Source organism: Mobula birostris, chromosome 5 (genome assembly GCF_030028105.1).
Source record: "Mobula birostris isolate sMobBir1 chromosome 5, sMobBir1.hap1, whole genome shotgun sequence".
Classification (NCBI taxonomy): Eukaryota; Metazoa; Chordata; class Chondrichthyes; order Myliobatiformes; family Myliobatidae; genus Mobula; species Mobula birostris.
Genome location: NC_092374.1, coordinates 88,312,488 through 88,335,801, shown reverse-complemented (window position 1 = coordinate 88,335,801; position 23,314 = coordinate 88,312,488).

Sequence of the window (23,314 nt, the reverse complement as noted above, 5' to 3'; positions counted from 1 at the left end):
ATCTGCCTTCAATCCCTTCAATTTACCTAACAGCACTTCCCTACTAACATTTATTTCCCTCAGTTCCTCCATCTCACTAGACCCTCGGTCCCCTACTATTTCCAGAAGATTATTTATGTCCTCCTTAGTGAAGACAGAACCAAAGTAGTTATTCAATTGGTCAGCCATGCCTTTGTTCCCCATGATCAATTCACCTGTTTCTGACTGTAAGGGACCTACATTTGTCTTAACCAATCTTTTTTCTTTTCACATATCTGTAAAAGCTTTTACAGTCAGCTTTTATGTTCCCTGCCAGCTTTCTCTCATAATATTTTTTCTCTTCCCTAATTAAGCCCTTTGTCCTCCTTTGCTGGACTCCGAATTTCTCCCAGTCCTCAGGTGTGCCACTTTTTCTGGCTAATTTGTATGTTCCTTCTTTGGAATTGATACTATCCCTAATTTCCCTTGTCAGCCATGGGTGCACTACCTTCCCTGGTTTATTCTTTTGCCAAACTGGGATGAACAATTGTTGTGGTTCATCCATGCGATCTGTAAGTGCTTGCCATTCCATATCCGCCGTCAATCCTTTAAGCATCATTTGCCAGTCTATCTTAGCTAATTCACGTCTCATACCTTCAAAGTTACCCTTCTTTAAGTTCAGAACCTTTGTTTCTGAATTAACTCTATCATTCTCCATTTTAATGAAGAATTCCACCACATTATGGTCACTCTTATCCAAGGGGCCTCGCACGACAAGATTGCTAACTAACCCTCCCTCATTGCTCAGTCCAGAATGGCCTGCTCTCTAGTTGGTTCCTTGACATGTTGGTTCAGAAAACTATCACAGGAGATGCACAGGATCATGTGATCCCATGTGGGGCCTTGTCAAACACCTTACTGAAGTCCATGTAGACAACTGCCACAGCTCTACACTTATCAGTCACCTTTGCCACCTCCTCAAAAAACATTGAAGTCAGTAATCAATGCAGGAGGACCACAGACCACATCAGCATAGGTTCAGCAGAAAGCATTCTGATTGGTTTGCCCTCTTCTCAATGCTGACATCAGGAAGGAGCTACAAGAGCTTGAAGACCCACAACTCAAAGCTCAACAGCATCAAAGTTCAAAGTAAGCTTATTATTAAATTACATATACTACAATATCCAATCACCATATACTACCCTGACTGTCATTTTCTTCCTGGGACTCACAGTAGAACAAAGAATTACAATAGATTCAATGGAAAACTATACCTAAAGACTGACAAACAATCAACAAATGTCTGTTAATGTTTCCTTTTTGTTTTATTTTTTCCTCTCTTACTGTACCATTTAAATGGCCATGGTGTGCTCTTCGTGCCGGATGCTGGAGAACTGGGAGTCCAAGACTCTCCCAGAACTACATCTGCATGAAGTGCATCTCACTGCAGCTCTTCGAAGACAGTGTTAGGGATCTGGAGTAGCAATTGGATGACCTTCAGCTTGTACGGGACAGCGAGGATATAATTGATCAAAAGTTACAGGGAGGTAATCACCCCGATGTTGCAGGAGGCGAGTAGCTGGGTGACTGTCAGGAGAAATGGAAATAGGCAGTTAGAGCTGTGCACTCCTGTGGCCATCTGCCTCAAAAACAAGTACACCGCTTTGGGTACTTTTGTGCGGGATGACCTCCCAGGAGAATGCCATGGCGACCGGGTTACAGGCACTGAGCATGGGTCTGTCTTGCAGAAGGGAAAGACAGAGAGAGAGAAGGGAGAGCGAGTGATAGGGGACTCGATAGTGAGGGGAACAGACAGGAGATTCTGTGGATGTGAACAGGACACCCGGTTAGCCTAACGTCGGTGGTGGGGAAACTGCTGGAGTCAGTTATCAAAGATGTGATAACAGCTCATTTGGAAAGTGTTGAAATCATTGGACAAAGTCAGCATGGATTTGTGAAAGGAAAATCATGTCTGACGAATCTCATAGAACTTTTTGAGGATGTAACTAGTAGAGTGGATAGGGGAGAACCAGTGGATGTGGTATATTTGGATTTTCAAAAGGCTTTTGACAAGGTCCCACACAGGAGATTAGTGTGCAAACTTAAAGCACACGGTATTGGGGGTAAGGTATTGATGTGGATGGAGAATTGGTTAGCAGACAGGAAGCAAAGAGTGGGAATAAACGGGACCTTTTCAGAATGGCAGGCGGTGACTAGTGGGGTACCGCAAGGCTCAGTGCTGGGACCCCAGTTGTTTACAATATATATTAATGACTTGGATGAGGGAATTAAATGCAGCATCTCCAAGTTTGCAGATGACACGAAGCTGGGTGGCAGTGTTAGCTGTGAGGAGGATGCTAAGAGGATGCAGGGTGACTTGGATAGGTTGGGTGAGTGGGCAAATTCATGGCAGATGCAATTTAATGTGGATAAATGTGAAGTTATCCACTTTGGTGGCAAAAATAGGAAAACAGATTATTATCTGAATGGTGGCCGATTAGGAAAAGGGGAGGTGCAACGAGACCTGGGTGTCATTATACACCAGTCATTGAAAGTGGGCATGCAGGTACAGCAGGCGGTGAAAAAGGCGAATGGTATGCTGGCATTTATAGCGAGAGGATTCGAGTACAGGAGCAGGGAGGTACTACTGCAGTTGTACAAGGCCTTGGTGAGGCCACACCTGGAGTATTGTGTGCAGTTTTGGTCCCCTAATCTGAGGAAAGACATCCTTGCCATAGAGGGAGTACAAAGAAGGTTCACCAGATTGATTCCTGGGATGGCAGGACTTTCATATGAAGAAAGACTGGATGAACTGGGCTTGTACTCATTGGAATTTAGAAGATTGAGGGGGGATCTGATTGAAACATATAAAATCCTAAAGGGATTGGACAGGCTAGATGCAGGAAGATTGTTCCCCATGTTGGGGAAGTCCAGAATGACGGGTCACAGTTTGAGGATAAAGGGGAAGCCTTTTAGGACCGAGATTAGGAAAAACTTCTTCACACAGAGAGTGGTGAATCTGTGGAATTCTCTGCCACAGGAAACAGTTGAGGCCAGCTCATTGGCTATATTTAAGAGGGAGTTAGATATGGCCCTTGTGGCTATGGGGATTAGGGGGTATGGAGGGAAGGCTGGGGCGGGGTTCTGAGTTGGATGATCAGCCATGATCATAATAAATGACGGTGCAGTCTCGAAGGGCTGAATGGCCTACTCCTGCACCTATTTTCTATGTTTCTATGTTTCTATAGTATGTTGCCTCCCTGGTGCCAGGGTCAGGGATGTCTCAGATCTCGTCCACAACATTTTGGAGAGGGAGAGGGAACAGCCAGATGTCTTGGTACATACTGGTACCAATGACATAGGAAGGAAAAAGCAATGAGGTCCAAAAAAGAGAATTTAGAGAGCTAGGTAGAAAGCTGAGAAGCAGAACCTCTAGGGTAGTAATTTCTGGATTATTGGCTGTGCCACGTGCCAGTGAGGGTAGAAACAGGATGATTTGGCAGGTTAATGCATGGCTAAAAAGCTGGTGCAGAGGGCAGGGACGCAAGTTGTTGGATAATTGGGATCTCTTCTGGGGCAAGCATGACCTGTTCAGAAGTGACAGGTTGCACCTGGACCCGAGGGGTCCAATATTCTTGCAGGCAGTTTGGTTAGAGCTGTTGGGGAGGGTTTAAACTAACTTGGCATGATAGTGGGAACTGGAGTGAAGGAACTCAGGAAAGGACAGATGGTTAAAAGTAAAGATAGCGTTCAGTCAGATTGTCAGGAAGGGCATTGACAGGTGATGGAACTTAGTCGCAGCCAACAGGCCGAGTATCAAATCATTAGGGATACAGAATCAGAAAGGATAGCAAATACGGTACTCATGGTGTTGTATCTAAATGCACATAGTATAAGAAAAAAGGTGGGTGATCTTGTTGCAGCATTACAGATTGCCAGGTATGATGTTGTGGCCATCACTGACTCATGGCTGAAGGATGGTTGCAGTTGGGAGCTGAATATCCAAGGTTACACGTTATATCAGAGGGATTGGAAGGTAGGCAGAGGGGGTGGTGTGGCTCTACTGGTAACGAATGGCATCAAATCAGTAGAAAGATGTGACATAGGATCAGAAGATGTTGAATCCTTGTGAGTTGAGTTAAGAAACTACAAGGGTAAAAGAACATTGATGGCAGTTATATACAGGCCTCCCAACAGTGGCTGGGAGGTGGACCACAGATTACAACAGGAAATAGAAAAGGCGAGTCAAAAGGCAATGTTATGGTAGTCATGGGAAATTTTAACGTCCAGGTCAATTGGGAAAATCAGGTTAGTAATGGATCTTGAGTTTGTTGAATGCCTATGAGATGGCTTCTTAGAGCAGTTTGTCATTGAGCTGACGAGGGGTTCAGCTGCACTAGACTGGGTGTTATGTAATGGAGGCAATTAGGGTGCTTTAGGTAAAAGAACCCATAAGAAACAGTGATCACAATATGATCGTGTTCAACTTGAAATTGACGTCTGATGTAGCAGTATTTCAATGGAGTAAGGGAAATTACAGTGGTGTGAGAGAGGAGTTGGCCAAAGTAAATTGGACGGAGCTGCTGGCAGGGATGTTGACAGAGCAGCAATGGCATGTATTTCAGGGTAAAATGTAAAAGGTGCAGGACGTGTGTATTCCAAAAATGAAGAAATACTCAAATGGTAAAATAGTACAACCATGGCTGACAAGGGAAGTCAAAGCTATTTTAAAAGCAAAAGAAAGGGCTTAACAACAAAACAAAAATTAGTGGAAAGATAGAGGATTGGGAAGATTTTAAAAACCCACAGAGAGCAACTTAAAAAATCATTAGAAGGGGAAAGATGAAATATGAAAGCAAGCTAGCAAATAACATCAAGGTGGATAGTTAAAGCTTTTACAAATATGTTAAAAATAATAGAGAAATGAGAGTGGATATAGGACCGTTAAAAAATGAGGCAGGGGAAATAATAACAGGGGACAAGGAGATGGCTGATGAACTAAATGAGTATTTTGTGTCAGTCTTCGCTGTCTAAGACACTAGCAGTATGCCTGGTGTTGTAACGTGTGAAGGAAGAGAGGTGGCTGCAGCTACCATTACAAGGGAGAAGGTGCTCAAAAAGCTGAAAGACCTAAGGGTACATAAGTCACCCGGACCAGAGGAGCTGCACCCTAGGGTTCTGAAAGAGGTAGCATTAGAGATTGTGGTGGCACTAGAAATGATCTTTCAAAAATCATTGGACTCTGGCATAGTGCCAGAGGACTGGAAAATTGCAAATGTTACTCCACTCTTTAAGAAAGGAAGAAGGCAGCAGAAAGGAAATTAGATTAGATTAGATTATGAGGACACGCAGTCCTCTTTTATTGTCATTTAGTAATGCATACATTAAGAAATGATACAATATTCCTCCGGTGTGATATCACATAAACACAGGACAGACCAAGACTGAAAAACCAACAAAAACCACCTAATTATAACATATAGTTACAACAGTGCAACAATACCATAACTTGATGAAGAACAGGCCATGGCACAGCAAAAGAGTTCAAAGTCTCTCGAATGTACTGCATCTCACGCAGACGGGAGAAAGAAAAAAACTCTCCCTGCCATTCCCGACCACAGTCTGACTCTGAGTCGTCCGAAAACTTCGAGCCTCTGATCAGCCCTCCAACACCCAGTACCGAGCACCATCTCTATCTGAACAATTCGACCTCAGCCTTAGTTGCTAGCAGCAGGCAAATCTGGGGATTTTGGGGCCTTCCCTCCGGAAGATTCTCGATCGTCCAGTAACAGCGGCAGCGAGCCGGCGTTTCAGAAATCTATCCAGGTGTTCCTCTGTGCTTTCACATCTGTCTCCATCAAATCAGAATTGTCCACGGCCTCTATTTAATGGATATGATATCATTTTCACCAGAGAGTTGCGTGCACGCGTTGCGCTGCCATCTTCTCCTCCTAACTGATAGACCAGTTAGCCTGACCTCAGTGGTGGTTGGGAAGATGTTGGAGTCAATTGTTAAGGATGAGGTGATGGAGTACTTGGTGACACAGGACAAGATAGTACAAAGGCAGCACGGTTTCCTTCAGGGAAAATCCTGCCTGACAAACTTGTTGGAATTCTTTGAGGAGGTTACAAGTAGGATAGATAAAGGGGATGTTGTATATTTAGACTCTCAGAAGACCTTTGACAAGGTGCCAAATATCAGGTTGCTTACCAAGTTAAGAGCCAATGCTATTACAGGGAAGTTACTAACATGGTTAAAGCATTGGCTAATTGGTAGGAGGCAGCAAGTGGGAATGAAAGGATCCTTTTCCGGTTGGCTGCCAGTGACTAGTGGTGTTCCGCAGAGGTCAGTGTTGGGACCACTTCTTTTTATGCTGTATATAAATGATTCAGATGATGGAATAGATGGCTTTGTTGCCAAGTTTGCAGATGATACAAAGATTAGTGGAGGGGAAGGTAGTATTGAGGAAACAGGTAGGATGTAGAAGGACTTTAGATGAGGAGAATGGGCAAGAAAGTGGCAAATGAAATACAATGTTGGAAACTGCAAGGTCATGCACTTTGGTAGCAGAAATAAATGTGCGGACTATTTTCGAAACGGAGAGAAAATCCAGGAATCTGGGATACAGAGGGACTTGGGAGTCCTTGTGCGGAACACCCTGAAGGTGATCTTGCAGGCTGAGTCAGTGGTGAGGAAGGCAAATGCCATGTGTTACGTACCCCGTACCTGGGTTGCCAAACCAGCAGAAATGGAACACTTGTTGGAGTCTGGATTACTAGGAACTAATAAAGTTTTATTAAAGAAACAAATAATACAGTACTCTAATCGTAAGGATATAAATGTAACAGGTTAGCAATGATAAGACACACCTATACAAAGAACTAGGGTAATAGGAATCCACCAAGCTCTATCGCAGTCGAGGGGTAAAATGATCAGTCTTACAGTGACACAGAGCTCAGTTCAGCTTAGTGCAGTTCGCAGTCATCGCTGTTGTACCATTGGAGAGAGAGAGAGAGATGCAATTTGGTTCAGGCAGACCTTTGATGTCTTCACAGTTGGTTTCGGGCAGACCCTTTTTGATGTCTTCTATCCCACTGTGGTCACCGACTGTGACCCCTCTGTTCCGGATACGATTGTTCTTCCGCGGTGAACCTGGCACCTAGGCAAGGGCGGACACACACCCCAGGTTCCCACCGATCATACCTTTACACCTTGCGAGCCTATGGTCGGTTCCCGCGAACCGGACCTCCAAACTCCCACCACTTGTGTGGGCACACTGCTCTTTCCAGGGTCTCGTTGTCTCATGGTCTCGTGGTGTCGCTTGCCTTAGCGAACCTGCTCTTTTTATCCCCCTGCTGGGGTATCACCTGTCCATCAAACTTCAAACAGTTCAGGTTCAAAGCAACCAGTCTGTCAATATTCTGAATTGTGTTTCTTTTCCGTTAATCCCTCTCTCCTCTCTTATTAGCATTTTGAATGTTTCTCCATTGTCTCTCCTATCTCTCTCATTAGCATCAATCGTCCGATAGCTTGGTTTGGCGTCACACATGTTAGCATTCATTTCAAAAGGTCTAGAATACAAGAGCAGGGATGTGATGCTGAGGCTTTATAAGGCACTGGCGAGGCCTCACCTTGAGTATTGTGATCAGTTTTGGGCCCTTCATCTTAGAAAAGATGTGCTGGCATTGGAGAGGGTCCAGAGGAAGTTCACAAGGATGATTCCAGGAATGAAAGGGTTATCATACGAGGAACATTTGTTGGCTCTGGGTCTGTGCTTGCTGGAATTTTAAAGGATGAAGGGGGGATCTCATTGAAACCTTTCAAATACTGAAAGGCCTAGACAGAGTAGATGTGGAAAGGATGTTTCCCATGGTGGGAGAGTCTAGGACAAAAGGGTACAGCCTCAGGAGAGGGACGCCCTTTCAAAACAGAGATGCAGAGAAATTTCTTTAGCCAAAGGGTGGTGAATTTGTGGAATTTGTTGTCACATGCAGCTGTGTAGGCCAGGTCGTTGGGTGTATTTAAGGCAGAGGTTGATAGGTTCTTGATTGGACATGGCATTAAAGGTTACAGGGAGGAGGCCGGGAACTGGGGTTGAGGTGGAGATAGAAAAAAAGTTTCAACCATGATTGAATGGTGGAGCAGACTCGATGGGCTATATGGCCTAATTCTGCTCCTACGTCTTACGGTCTTATGGTCTAAGCAAAAGACAAACTGTGCAAATAAATAAATAAATAAATACTGAGAACATGAGTCTTCCTGGTCTTCTTTCCGACTGCCATCAGATTCTTGAACTGACCTGAAAAACTCTAACAGTGCCTTGGACTATACATCCTTCAACTTAGACTAATGTTGTTATGTCTATGTACGTTTGTTTTGTTCTGTAAGTAAGGGGCAGCTAGGGATAGGCAATAAGTGCTGGTCTTGTCAGCAACACCCACCTCCTTCATTTCTAAATGATCAACCTTAGGTTTAGACTTCCAAAAACATGAAACTTACCCAGGTAGGAAGAAAGTTTGGCAGGTAGTTCATGAGACTTAGGCAGGTAGTTCATAAGACATAGGAGCAGAATTAGGCCATTTAGCCTATCGAGTCTGCTCCACCATTTGCTGATTTATTTCCCCTCTCAACCCTATTCTCATACCTTCTCCCTGTAATGTTTAACACCCCTACTAATCAAGAACCTACCACCCTCTGCTTTAAGAATAAACGCAGTGTCTGTGGCAATGAATTCCACAGATTAGCCACCCTCTGGCTATGCAAATTCCTCCTCAGCTCTGTCCCAAAAGGGACATCTTTCTATTTTGAGGTTGTGCCCTCTGGTCGTAGACTCTCACACGATGATATAGCATGGTGGCGTAGTGGTTAACATAACACTTTACAGTAAGAGCGTCCCAGGTCCCATTGCCACTGCTGCCTGTAAGGAGTTTCTATTTTCTCTCTGTAACCATATGTGCTCCGCTTTCCTCTCACAGTTCGAAGATATGCCTGCTGGTAGATTAATTGGTCATTGTAAATTGTCCCATGATTAGGCTGGCATTAAACTGAGTGGCGTAGCTCGAAGAGGATATTTTGTGCTGTATGTCAATAATTAAATAAATAAAATTTGACTAAAATCCAACCTCAAATATCAATGGAAAGTGACCATCAGAATTGACAGTCGAGCCATCCACCTGCTGGTGGTGGAGCAGCTTCTCAAGTGACAAGAGCTACTGGAGAGATTGACTCGATCAAATACCTCAGGCAGAAACAGGCCGCTCAACCTTCATAATTTTCATGCTCCTTGAGTGATCGATCTGAATCCTTCCGCTACATCTTCCTCTTCCTCACCACCTCAAACCTTCAACGGATTTCTCCCTAAATGAGTTGCGGGGTTCCTTTAAAAAAGTAAGTAGGATAGTTGTATTGGTTTACAAGACGCAGAGAACATCCTGTCTTGCATACTGTTCAGACAGAACAAATTATTATGCAGTGCATTGAGCAAGAATGAGGTAAAACAATAACGTAGAATGAAGTTGAAAAGCTGCAGAGGAAATGCAGCACAATAAAGTACAAGATCATAATGACTGTGAGTTCGAGAGTGGACCTGATCGCACAAGAGCACTGTTCAAGGTAGAAGATGAGTGTGGTAAAGGATGAAAGAAACAGGATAGAAAGAGGGAGACAGAGAGAATATCGCCATAAGACGTAAAGACATAGGAGCAGATTTTGGCCATTTGGCCCATCAAGTCAGCTTCGCAATTCAAACACAGCTGATTTATTAGCCCTCTCAACCAACAAAGCCAACGTTTAATGTCTGCCCCTAACTGCTCCTGAGGAGATAAGTCAGTCAAAGCTCAGCTGGACTGGTGGGTTTGGAGTCACAGAAAGGACAAGGATGATCTTTTTTTCTCTTTCCTTAACACTTCATCAGACTAAGAGGGCAGAAAGGATGAAGTTGCCCCAGGCATCCACAGTTGCAAGAGGAAGCAGCAGTAAAAAGTGTGGCAGGACAACATCTGTCTGATTTGTTCCATACTTTCCATGATTGTTGTCTTTAATCTGCAAATTTCTGTCAAAGGCAATAACAAACTTGTGGATGCAAAGGCAGGAGGAATAATTTCTGATGACACTTTGGGTTTGTGAATCATTGAGATTGGAGTCTGAGGCCTGATGTTTTGCAATTGATATGGCCTGGGGTCAATACTGAGGACTGAGGCCTGAGGGTCGAATTAGAAGTTTTGGAAGTCCAAACCCATAGCCCAGAGCTGATGCTATAAATCTCTGGGTCTGCTGGGGAGGTGAAATCCGCTTGTCCAAATCCATGTCTGGTAGAGACTGAATGCAGAAGCTTGTCCTGGGGCTAAAGGACTGTATATGTGTGGGTGAGAGTGAAGAATGGGCCTTGATTTTGCTGTTGCTGTTTCAGCGTTTGTTGTGTTGTGGGTTGTTCTACTGTTTGCCATGGAGGAGTTAAAATAAGAATGAAAATGCCAAACTGAATGGTTCAAGAATGGTGGAAGCAGACAAACTTATTGTTTTTGTTCTTGCCATGAGGTCGAAAAAATGGAGGCTGCCATTTTGTGAAGCAGATCTGCGTCCTCCATTTTGTGAACTGAAGTTGTTTGGCATGATTAATGCTTTAAAGTAGACCAAATGGTGCTCCAGGTAATTTGCAGGACCAGGGATCATTTCCAAATAAAAAGTTATTTGAGAAGTGTTCTTTGTTTAGATATAATATGCAGGCTTCTCTCTGTGGGGTTGGTGACTTCCCTGAGTGATTCAAACTGGCGACTGGTTTGGTAACTGATTTAAGATAAAGAGCCACAAATTACCTGTTGTCACTTTCAGAAGGGGGCCAATAAATGTATGCAGGTTTGGAGGAGAGCCAATAAAATGTTAAATGTTAATCCGATGACGCACAGCCAATAATACTGAAAGGCAACATTTGAACTAGCAAGGAGTGCACATAAAGCAGAGGTTTTCAGGTACAAGGTAGTGATACCTCTCTTCAGAGACTCACCATTGCAAGGAAGAGCCTCCACATCAGGGGCTGGGGGAAGAAAGGATTGATCATCTGGCTAATTGAGATCCAATATTTTGAAAAGCGAAATGTGGTCTGATTTGAGTATTGGTACAGAGGGAACAGTAGAATTCACATTTTAAGTTGTTGGCCCAGGGTCAATATTGTTGTTAAAGTGCCTGCTTCGATTAATTAGGAGTTAATTTCTGAAACTACTTCCTTTGATAAATGGTCAACATATTTTGGCATCCCTGGGTAGGTTTGAATAAAAAGTATAAGGGTCTGGGACCCTAGTTTTGAGTTGAACCACCCACTAGGTTGGGATATTAAAATGAGAAAAGCACAAGAAGAACCCAGGGGGTTTGGAGTAGCAGAGAAATTACTTTCCTAGTTATATATTAAGAAAATGACCCAATTATGAGGAGTGGATAGGTAAGTTTGAGAGTGGAAGGTTATGGACCCTGGGGAATGCATTGTGAAAAACAGTTAGTGAGAGGAAATAGAATAAATTACAAGAGATTTTAAAAAGCTATCATAATTGCTATTATAATTGAGGTGGAGAGAGAAAAAACTAAAACTGGCAGGAGAATTGTGTAAGTGTAGATAAGAGCTGAAGTGAAGAAGGAAAGGAAATGAAATCCTGAGGGAGAAGGGCCAGGCGGATATGATACATATGAGTCTGTTTCAGGCTCACTGCGAATGCCTAACGAGAGAAAAGGAGAAACAGGAAGAGGAATGTTAAAAGGCAAGTACAGGAGCAGAGAAATGGAAAAGTCTGTTTCAGGATTTACAGGCTGCTATAAATATTTTGCAGGAAACAGCAGCTAAGAAGAAAGGCAGCGCTGATCTACAGCATAAATCAGGCCTTTCGGCCCACAAAGCTGTGCTGAACATGTCCTTACCTTAGAACTACCTAGGCTTACCCATAGCCCTCTATTTTTCTATGCTCCATGTTTCCATCCAGGAGCCTGTTAAAAGACCCTATCATTTCCGCCTCCACCACTGCCGCCGGCAGCCCACTCCACGGACTCACCACTCTCGGCGTAAAAAACTTACCCTTGACATCTCCTCTGTACCTACTTCCAAGCACCTTAAAACTATGCCCTCTCATGCTTGCCATTTCAGCCCTGAGAAAAAGCCTCTGACTATCCACTCGATCAATGACTCTCATTACCTAGTACACCTCTATCAGATCACTTCTCATCCTCCGTTGCTCCAGGGAGAAAAGCCCGAGTTCACTCAACCTATTCTCATAAGGCATACTTCCCAATCCAGGCAACATCCTTGTAAATCTCTCCTGCTTCCTTTCTATAGCTTCCACGTCCTTCCTGTAGCGAGGCAACAAGAACTGAGCACGGTACCCCAAGTGGAGTCTGACCAGGGTCTCAATAAGCCTTGCATGGGGTACCTTATCAAATACCTTGCTAAAATTTATATACACTACATCTACAGCTCTACCTTCATCAATGTGTTTAGTCACATCCTCAAAAAATTCAATCAGGCTCGTAAGGCACGACCTGCCTTTGACAAAGCCATGCTGACTATTCCTAATCATATTTTGCCTCTCCAAATGTTCATAAATCCAGCCTCTCAGGATTTTCTCTATCAAATTACCAACCACTGAAGTAAGACTCACTGGTCTATAATTTCCTGGGCTATCCATACTCCCTTTCTTGAATAAGGGAACAACATCTGCAACCCTCCAATCCTCTGGAACAACTCCTGTCCTCATTGATGATGTAAAGATCATCACCAGAGGCTCAACAATCTCCTCCCTCACTTCCCACAGTAGCCTGGGGTACATCCCGTCCGGTCCTGGTGATTATCCAACTTGATGCTTTCCAAAGCCTCCAGCACATTCTCTTTCCTAATATCTATATGTTCAAGCTTCTCAGTCCACTGCAAGTCATGCCTACAATCGCCAAAATCCTTTTCCGTACTGAATACCGAAGCAAAGTATTCACTAAGTACCTCTGCCATCTCTTCCGGTTCCATACACACTTCTCCACTGTCACACTTGATCGGTCCTATTCTCTCATGTCTTATCCTCTTGCTCTTCACATATTTGTAGAATGCCTTGGGGTTTTCCTTAATCCTGTCAGTCAAGTTCTTCTCACTGCCTCTCTGGCTCTCCTAATTTCATTCTTAAGCTCCTTCTTGCTTGCCTTATGATCTTCTAGATCTCTAACATTACCTAGTTTTTTGAACCTTTCATAAGCTCTTCTTTTCTTCTGGGCTAGATTTACAACGGCCTTTGTACTCCACGGTTCTTGTACCCTACCATCCTTTCTCTGTCTCACTGGAACATATCTATGTAGAACCCCACGCAAATATCCCCTGAACATTTGCCACATTTCTTCCGTACATTTCCCTGAGAACGTCTGTTTCCAATTTATGCTTCCAAGTTCTTGCCTGATATCCTCATATTTCCCCTTACTCCAATTAAACATTTCCCTAACTTGTCTGTTCCTATCCTTCTCCAATGCTATGGTAAAAGAAATAAAATTGTGATCACTATCTCCAAAATGCTCTCTCACTGAGAGACCTGACACCTGACCAGGTTCATTTTCCAATACCAGATCAAGTACAGCCTCTCCTCTTGTAGGGTTATCTATATATTGTGTCAAGAAACCTTCCTGAACACCCCTAAACAAACTCCACCCCATCTAAATCCCTTACTCTAGGGAGATGTCAATCAATATTTGGGAAATTAAAATCTCCCCCCACAACAACCCATATCTGCTCCTCCATGTCCCTGTTACTATTGGGTGGTCTATAAAAAACACCGAGTGGAGTATTGACCCCTTCCTATTCCTAATTTCCACCCACAGAGACTCAGTAGACAACCCCTTCATGACCTCCTTCCTTTCTGCAGTCGTGACACTATCTCAACAGTGCCACGCCCACCTCTTTTGCCTCCCTTCCTGTCCTTTCTGAAACATCTAAAGCTTAGCACTTGAAGTAGCCATTCCTGCCCCTGCACCATCCAAGTCTTTGTAATGACCATAACATCATAGCTCCAAGTGCTAATCCGCACTCTAAGCTCATCTGCTTTGCTCGTAATACTCCTCGCGTTAAAATAGACACGTCTCAAACCATTGGTCTGAGTGCGTCCCTTCTCTATCACCTGCCTATCCTCCTTTTCACACTGTCTCCAAGCTTGCTCTATTTATGAGCCAACCTCCCTTTCCTCAATCACTTCAGTTCGGATCCCACCCCCCAGCGATTCTAGTTTAAACTCTCCCCAATAGCCTTAGCAAACCTCCCCGCCAGGATATTGGTCCTCCTCAGATTCAAGTGCAACCCATCCTTTTTGTACATGTCACACCTGCCCCAGAAGAGGTCCCAATGATCCAGAAATCTGAATCCCTGCCCCCGCTACAATCCCTCAGCCACACATTTATCCTCCACCTCACTCTATTCCTATACTCACTGTCACATGGCACAGGCAGTAATCCTGAGATTACTACCCTTGAGGTCGTGCTTCTCAACTTCCTTCCTAACTCCCTGTAGTCTGCTTTCAGGACCTCCTCCCTTTTCCTACCTATGTCGTTGGTACCAATATGTACCACAACCTCTGGATGTTCTCTTTCCCACTTCAAGATATCGTGGATGCAGTCAGAAACATCCCAGACCCTGGCACCTGTGAGGCAAACTACCATCCACGTTTCTGTCCTGCATCCACAGAATCACCTGTCTGACCCCCTAACTATAGAGTCCCCTATCACTGCTGCCATCCTCTTCCTTTTCCTACCCTTTCGAGCCACAGGGCCAGACTCTGTGCCAGAGGCGCGGCCACTGTTGCTTCCTCCAGGTAGCCTGTCTCCCCCAACAGTACTCAAACAGGAGTACTTATTGTTAAGAGGAACAGCCACTGGGGTTCTCTCTAGCACCTGCTTCTTGCCCTTCCCTCTTCTGACTGCTACCCACTTATCTGTCTCCTGAGGCCCTGGTGTGACTACCTGCCTATAGCTCCTCTCTATCACCTCCTCGCTCTCCCTGGCCAGATGAAGGTCAACAAGCTGCATCTTCAGTTTCCTAAAGCGGTCCGTAAGGAGCTGCAGCTCAATTCATCTGGTGCAGATGTGGCCACTCAGGAGGCTGGGAGTCTCCAGGGCCTTCCACTCCTGACACCGAGCACAGAAAACTGGCCTCACACATATTCTTTCTGTCTGTATTCTAAACAGATAACCTACCTCGCTTCGACCCTTTATCGCTGAAGTCCCATTGAGCCAAGGTCTTCCTTCTCTGTCTCCCTGTACTCTGTCACCCGTTCCTCTGATGCCCGCTCTGTAAAACTGGCTTCTTTTTAAACTCTTTCTGCTGTCCTCACTGGCCGACTTCCACGCGCTTGTGCAGTCGTGCCCCATTCAAACTGCTGAAGAAACAATTTTAAAACAAATCAAAAAGTTGCAAAGTCAACTCTGTGCTCAGGTAGGAGTGATAAGTGCATTTGGTGCGAGGGCTGATGATGATTGTGATGTAGATTGATATAATTTAGCACATGAGGGGATACACTATAATAGTGAGAATGATTTTGAGGAAGTGGGCAGCCTGCCCCAATGATGTCCATGGTGATGAAGGGAGTTCAGGTTACACCACGGCCAGCGGGATCAGGATGACATGATCCCATCCCTTTTGATATGGCCCAATTAATTACTGTAGCCGTGAATACAACAAAGTGTGGGCTGAGAGATGTTCCCCAGGAACTTTTCTAGTGTATTTGGCAGTACCAGATAATTCATAGTTTAGATGACACACATAGAACATAGAAATCTACAGCACATAACAGGCCTCTTTGGCCTGTCAATGTTGTGCCAAAGCGTAACCTACTGTAGAAACTGCCTAGAATTACCCTACTGCATAGACCTGTATTTTTCTAAGCTCCATGTACCAATCTAAGAGTCTCTTAAAAGACCCTATTGTATCCACCTCTACCACCGTCACTGGCAGTGCATTCCATGCACTCACCACTCGCTGTGTGAAAAACTTACCCCTGACATCCCCCTGTACCTACTTCCAAGCGCCTTAAAACTGTGCCCCTTCGTGTTAGCCATTTGAGCTATCCACACAATCAATGCCTCTGATCATCTTACACACTTCTATCAAGTCACCTCTCATCCTCCATCACGCCAAGGAGAAAAGGCCAAGTTCATGCAACCTGTTCTCATAAGACATGCTCCCCAATCCAGGCAACATCCTTGTAAATCTCTTCTGCACACCCTCTATAGTATCCTTCCATATCCTTCCTGTAGTGACGTGACCAGAACTGAACACAGTACTCCAAGTTGGGTGTACTTAGTTGTAAGATTACTTCATGGTTCTTGAATTCAATCCCACAGTGGATGAAGGCCAACACACCATAAGCCTTCTTAACAACACTGTCAACCTGCACAGCAGCTTTGAGTGTCCCATGGACACGGACCCCAAGATCTCGCTGATCCTCCACACTGCCAAGAGTATTACCATTAATATTACATTCTGTCTTCAAATTTGACCTACCAAAATGAACCACTTCACACTTACCTGGGTTGAACTCCATCTGTCACTTCTCAGCCCACTTCTGAATCCTATCAATGTTGCACTGTAAATTCTGACAACCCGCAGACTATCCACAACACCCCCAACTTTTGTGTACTTACTTACCCTTCTACTTCCTCATCCAGGTCATTTATAAAAGTCACAAAGAGGAGGTGTCCCAGAACAGATCCCTGCAGAACACCACTGGTCACCATCCTCCATGCAGAACATGAACCACCTACAACCACCCTTTGCCTTCTGGATCCACAAAGCAAGGTCTCTTTGGATCTCATGCCTCATTACTTTCTGAATGAGCCTCGCATAGGGAGCCTTATCAAATGCCTTACTAAAATCATATATGCTACATCCACTGCTCTACCTTCATCAATTGTGTTTTGTTACATCCTCAAAGAATTCAATCAGGCTTGTAAGGCATGACCTGCCCTTGACAAACCCATGCTGACTATCCCCAATCAGATTATGTCTCTGCAAATGCTCATCCTGCCTCTCAGGATCTTCTTCAATAACTTACCCATCGCTGAAGTAATAGTCACTGGTCTGTAATTTCCTGGGTTATCTCTACTCCCTTTCTTGAACAAGGAACAATGCCTGCAACCTTCTAATCCTCTGGTACTTCTCCCATCCCTATTGATGATGCAAAGATCATCACGAGAGGATAAGCAATCTGCTCCCTCAATTCCCATAGTAGCCTGGGGTATATCTCATTTGGTCCCAGTGACTTATCTAACTTAATACCTTTCAAAAGCTCCAGCACATCCTCTTTCTTAATGTCTACACATTCAAGCATTTCAGTCCACTGTAAGTCATGTTGAGAATTTACTGGTGAATACTGAAGCAAAGTATTCATTAAGTACCTCTGCTACATCCTCCAACTCCATGCACATGTTTCCACCATCAGTCCTGATTGGCCCTATTCTCACACGGTTCATCCTCTTGTTCTTCACATACTTCTAGAATGCCTTGGGGTTTTCCTTAATCCTCGCCAAGGCCATCTCACAGTCCTTCTAGTTCTGCTAATTTCATTCCTGAACTCCTTCCTGGCACCCATGTAATTTTCTAGAGCTCTAATAGTACCTAGTTTCTTGAAACTTTCATAAGCTTTTCTTTTTTTTCTCAACTAGATTTTCTACATCCTTTGTACATCATGGTTCTTTTACCCTACCATCCTTTCCCTGCCTCAATAGAACATACCTATGCAGAATGCCATGCAAATGTTCCCTAAATATTTGGCACATTTATGCTGTGCATTTCCCTGACAACATCTGGTCCCAATTTATGTTCCCAAGTTCCTGCTTAAAAGCATCAAACTTTCTCCTACCCCAATTAAATATTTTCCCAAATTGTCTGCTCTTATCTCTCTCCAACATCATTGCAAAGTTAGCCTTCCGTGTCTAACTTCAGTGTTACACTCTGCCCTGACGGAGGAACAGGCACCAGGGCAGGGGTCATGTAATCTACAGCCTAACACAGTTAGAGATTGGAATTACAGAGGGTCATGGGATATGTTGGAATTTTGGGTGATTTCATGCTTTACACTTGCTGAATGTTATTTACTTGTACATGATTAATAAATTCAAGGATTCCTTTATTCTGAAGTAATGGATTTCCTCAGTTTTATCAGATTGTAACTGGATGTTTTGATAACAATTTAACCCTTAGGAATAAGAATTTTTCTAAAATGGTTTAAAGTGTGAATGGTTTGTATGCTTTAATTCTGTGAAGTATAGCCACATGTGAGTTTATTTGAGGGTGTGTGAGCATGTCTGTGTGACAGAGAATGCAAAAACTGTTCTGTGTTTGCTCAATCGATATTGGGAGGAAGTTTCAGACCAAAAGGTGATTAATGCAATTAATTTCCTACTTTGGAGCAATTTCAATCTTGTCTTAAGAGCCTGTGCCTTTAAAAGGTTCATGAATTTGTTAATGTGTTGGGGGCCCCCACCTAACTGAATTGTTTTTTTTTTCATTTGTCCTTTGGAGTATGGTTCAAGGGTGGAAATTAAAAGTTTATTCTAATTTTTGCAGTTACTTGTAGAGGATTTGAATGAACAACAGTACAAGTATGGATTTTGTATTTTGTCCTGTCTGTGTTTTGGGGTTTTTTCCATTTATTTTCCATGGAATTGTTTTCAGAGAAACCAAGATTCCATACTGGCCATGTGTAATCTATGTTGAGATGGAAATTTGTGCACCTCTGTTCTGGATATGAGATGTCCCCATTTCAGAGGGAAATGGACATTTAGGGGAATTGCTCATTGGTGAACTGTTAAATTAAGAATTTGAAATTAATGATTTTGGGAAGATTAGAGTATTTGGAGACTAATCCTAAAGTTGTTTTACTAACAAGACTGCTTCCTTTTACAGAAGATAAAAGATGTTGCCCGAAACCTTTGACATATGGATTTTGAATTGCCATTCCATGGTAAATTGTTTTAATGTAATCAGTATTTTGTCATATAAATTGCAAATGAAAATTCAATTTAAATATTGGACTGGTCAAAACAGTATTTCAGCATTAATTCACTTACTATCTTAAAACACATATTTATCTAGCTACTGCTGGATGTTCGAATTAAAATGTCTTGATCAGTCAGCCTTGGCACTGAAGAATTCAGTTGTAGCTAAAAAGGGTATTAAAATTTCTCCCTTCCTTATAAATAATCTTCATTGGACTGGAGAACAGCATGGGCATCAGGATATGATACCAAATGACCCCAAGGGACCATTTGTATCAAAATAATAAGAAGGGGAGGTAGAAGGAGATCAGAAAGCAAAACCAGAGAAGGAAGACACAAACAAAGGAAGGAAGAACTTCTTTTTTCGATGGTTCCTCACATGTACAGGATGCTGAGAGGAAAGCCAACTGTGGGATATATGTGAAGGAAAAAAAGAACACAGTCATGAAGGTGGAAGCTCACATCAAGTATCACAGAGGGAATAATAGTCACTTTTTAGATCCAATTATTGAGCAACCCTTAGATAATGATGGTCATGGTAAGATTATAGATGTATGGGATCACACTTGTGCAAATATCAGTGGGGCTGAAGTTCACTCAAGATAAATTTATTGGAGTGCCTACAGCCAAATATTTTCCAAAGGATAATATTATTAACTGTAGACAGGAAAACATTGTACAGTGGGAAAGTAGAGTGAAAACGTTCATTAATGTGACAAAACTTACAAATTGTGTTATCTGTTCTTATGCAAAATTTTCATTGCTTGAGAATAATCAGTTTATCTGACAATATCCATATTGTATAGTAACCACAACAATGAGTTATACCGAGGGATGGAAACAATATCCTTTGAAAAGTCACAATGTCACAACTGGGAATGTGATTTCAGATCTGGCTGTTGGAGGACAAACATTCTTAGCTAGCAGTAAATGTGGTAATGAAGGAAAACCTCACAATGCAACGCAGTGATGCAGATCAATATTTTTGGGACTATGTTGTTATCAAGTTGCCACTGATCTGTCACTTGACTGCAGACCAGATATGTGTTGTGAATGAGGCAAAGGAGATAATCTATCAATGAAGTAAACACATTGAAGTAATTAAAAGATACACTAGTGTTCGGAAATGATTGGTGTTGGAATACTATTGATGAGTGGCCTCAGTGGTGGAAGATTACATGTACTACGAATGAACTTGTGATGAACTGAGATGAGATTGCGTAAAGGAAATGAGATTGATGTTTTGTGGATACTTGTGGCCAAATATGGGAAAAAGATGGGAGTGCTAGGATAACAGTGGGAAGTCATGTTTTTTTGGGGGGTCCTGCTTTAGGAAAAAAGGGGTTTATAATTTGAGTACAACTTTATTATGAATGTAGTGGCACGTTGACACAAATCAAAAACAAGATCATGGGCTAGTATGTGCCCCAGGCAGATGAATCTCAGCAACACACATCAAAGTTGCTGGTGAACGCAGCAGGCCAAGCAGCATCTGTAGGAAGAGGTGCAGTTGACGTTTCAGGCCAAGACCCGTCGTCAGGACTAACTCTTCCTTCAGTTAGTCCTGACGAAGGGTCTCAGTCTGAAACGTCGACTGTACCTCTTCCTACAGATGCTGCTTGGCCTGCTGCGTTCACCAGCAACTTTGATGTGTGTTGCTTGAATTTCCAGCATCTGCAGAATTCCTGTTGTTTGAGATGAATCTCAGTGTCTCTAGAGCTCCACAATCTTCCATATATACCTTACTCCAATGTGGAATTGACAATAACTGATACCACAACCATTGCAGTGCCAAATTCTGCTAGTCCTTTGTTGTGTGATGAGGTCTGGAACTGCAAAGGGAGTAAATTTGGCTTCTTGTCATCAAGAAGGAGATTATTGGGTTTGTCTAGTGAATTTCATTAAGAATCGGTTAACAGGTTGTAGGTTTGTTCCTTATGATTATTCTCTATTCATTTTACCTGTCAATGACAGTACATTGCTGAAATTTGCTTGGTGAAGGATACTAATTACATTGATACTTCAAGCACACATTACAAGAAGGGATTCTTAAGTAATTTTCAGTTTTTAATGTTTTGCAGGACTTAGTTTTGACTGGGCAAATATTACCATAACCTTTGGTAAAACCACCAGTTCAACTGTTCTTCCACCTATAGCAGTGAGATATGCCAGCTATTTGAGTGGTGTCACAGCAACAACCTTTCACACAACATCAGCAAGACCAAAGAGCTGACTGCGGACTTCAGGAAGGGTAAGATGAAGGAACACAAGCCAATCCTTATAGAGGGTTCAGAAGTGGAGAGAGTGAGCAATTTTAAGTTGCTGGGTGTCAGATTCTGAGGATCTACCTGGACCAATATATTGATACAACTATAAAGAAGGCAAGACTATATTTTGTTAGGGGTTTGAGGAGATATGGTTTGTAAACTAAAACACTCGAAAGTTTCTACAAATGTGTCGTGGAGAGCATTCTGACTGGCTGTATCACCATCTGGTATGGCGGGGGGCTACTGCACAAGATCAAAGTAAGTTGCAGAAACTTGTAAAATTAGTCAGCTCCATCAAGGATACTAGCCTTCGTAGTATCCAAGGCTTCTTCAAGTTGCGTTGCCTTAGGAAGGCAAGGTCCATCATTAAGGACAACATCAACCCCTCCCCCCACCCAGGCATGCCCTCTTCTCATTCTTATCATCAGGAAGCTTGAAGGCACACACTCAGCAGTTCAGGAACAGCTTCTTCACCTCTGCCATCTGATTTCTGAATGGATATTGTATAAAAAACTCACTACTTTTTATTTCTGTTTTTCACACTGCTTATTTTAATTTAACTATTTAATAGACATATATATATACTTACTGTAATTCATTTTTTCTCTACATTTATCATGCATTTCATTTTACAGCACAGCGGGATTGACTTACTTACTAGAATGAAGCTATTATTAAATAATGTAATGAAGTTTCCAAGGCAATTAAAGATCATGTGGATTTAGTTAATGATGTTCTGCAGAATCCATTCTTTTTGGAGTAAAGTTTGGAACTGGGGTTTAAACATTAATGAACATTTTTGACAAGAACAGTCCATTAGGTCCAAAAAAGCCTGCCAAATTCCTATTCACATGGTGTTGAAAGAATTATCGAGCTTAGACTGAAAATCTCTACAGTACTGCTCTCAACTACACAACTAGGTATTATGTTTCAAGTGTCCACAACTCGCTGTGTAAAGAAATTCTTCCTGATGTTAGTCTGAAATCTCCCTTTAACCACTCTCTACCTATGCCCTGTGTCCTTGATGATGGATTAATTTTGAAGTAGCAGTTGGCATCCACCTTACTTACATCCTTCCTGAGTTTGAATGCTCCTATCATGTCTCCTCTCGTTCTACAAGTGCTTAGGCTAAAAAGATTTAATTCTTCAAATCTTTCTTCATAGCTTATACCCTGTGGACCTGGGATGACTCTCACTGCCCTTCTTTGAACTCTCTCCAGTGCCTTCATATTCTTCACGCAAAATAAAGACCAAAATTGTGTAGAATACTCAAGGTGTAGCCTCACAAGTGTATTATACAGCTTAAGGAGAATGTCTCTAGACTTGAACTCCACTGAGTGCATTATATAGCCTAACATTCTATCAGCCTTCCTTCTCGCTTCTGTGCATTGTCTAGATGTTGATAGTGATGAGTCTTCCTGGATGCCTAAATCCTCCTCATACAGTGCACTTTCTAACTCAAAACCCCCATTGTGTATTTATACCTAATATTTCTACTTCCTATGTTGTAATACTTACTTACATTAAATTTCATCTGCTATTTATCTGCCCACAGCTGGACTTTGTTTAGATCTAACTGTATTGATTCACCTGCCTGAATGTTATTAGCCTGTCCCCCTAATTTTTTGTCATCAGCAGACTTTACTAGTTTATTTGTTATGTGCTTATCCAAATTATTAATGTAAATTAAAAACAGCAGCGGCCCCAAAACTGGTCCCTACAGAACCCCACTCTTAACATCTTCTGGTGTGAAAATGATCCTCTCATCATAACTGTTTTGTTTTTGAGCCAATTCTGCACCCTTTCGCACACCTTACCCTGAAATCCTCCTATAATTTGATTATTACCCTCGTGTGGTGTACTTTGTCAAAAGCCTTCTGAAAGTCCAAGTAATTGATATTAACCACTCTATCGTTATCATAAATTTTAGTTGTCTCTTCATAGAATTACAGAATATTTCTAAAACAGAATTTCAGTTTCTGAACCCATGTTGGCTTTCTGCTAACATGTCTGTTCTTATCAACTGCTTTCCTAACTCATTCTTTATTATTGTTCCGTTATATTACTTATGATACATATTAAGCTTACT